Consider the following 1,266-nt stretch of genomic DNA (forward strand, 5'->3'; position numbering starts at 1 on the left):
CTCAGAACACAAAAATTTACTGCAGCATTTATTGGTTTGCAAAATAAAGGGGAAGCTTAATTCATATTTTAGTAAGCATTCATTTTCTACTTCAAATAGGTTTTTACTTTCAGTGGAACTCTTATAGGCAGGGGGCAAACAGTCATTCAAACGTTCTGTGGGAGAAAACTCACTGGCAGTAGTGACTTTTCTGGTAAAAGTGGGTCTCATGGTCAGAAGTCCTAGCATCAATGTTTGAAATCAGTGTCCTAATGGTGGAGGGAGGTGGCCTACAGCTAGGCACGATGGTCCTATGAGGAACATCACCTGTTGTAATGTGGTGTTCATCTTGACCCTCTCCAGTGGGGAGTCAGTTTAAAATGGAATTATCATAGTGTGTTCATAAGCTACCATGTATGATAGAAATCTGACTGTATTTTCTGAATGCATGGATTCTTTATCAGATATAAGAGGTAAATCCTGAATGCTATGCATAGGATGACCCTTCAATAGCAGACAGTCTTTAAGAATATTCTTCAGGTCACAGGCCAAAATCATTCATTTCTTTTGCCATTAAGTTATGTGCATGTATTAATACTAATGACAAAATTAACACAACTTTTATGTTGAGGGTACCTATCAGAGGATAGTTTCTCTAAGTGAAATCTTAGCAAGAAAGTAAACTCTTCATTAGTCTTCACAAGTCTTCTTGTACTTTTATTTCAATTCTGGTTTGCCAGCTGCCTTTAATTTTGTTATGTGTTTTCTGAGCCCAGAAAGACCAAGAAAGGACACTGAAAAAAACATTTAACGTTTCTCCAACTTTAACAGCAGATTATCTCAAAAGTACTTGGAAGTTAACTACACCTGTGAGATGAAGATGGAACTGCAAATTGTTAGAGATGAATCTTTTTGCTTATATGGATTATTTCTACATTTCAATAAGATTTCATAGGTAAATTGTTCTTTCATATTCTGTGCTAGAATCATTTTTTTTCCCCTGGTGATATTATACAGAGGTTTTTTTGTACTTTTCTGGGACAAACAATAAAATAAGAAATAGATTATGACTCAGCTGGCTGCTACAGGCTCAAAATTCTAAAGTTAGTTTTGCATTAGATAAGAATGATAAATCATTTTTATTTTTATCTTGTCACCTGGAGATCTTAAAGCTCTTTAAAGATGAGATATAACGATCCACATGTTGCATATAAGCAGTTAGAAATACAGAACATTAAGTCACTTTTTCAAGACCAATGAATAAAACTGAAAATAGTGAAGAAAAAT

The sequence above is a fragment of the Aythya ferina genome (assembly GCF_964211825.1).
Source record: "Aythya ferina genome assembly, chromosome: Z".
NCBI lineage: Eukaryota > Metazoa > Chordata > Aves > Anseriformes > Anatidae > Aythya > Aythya ferina.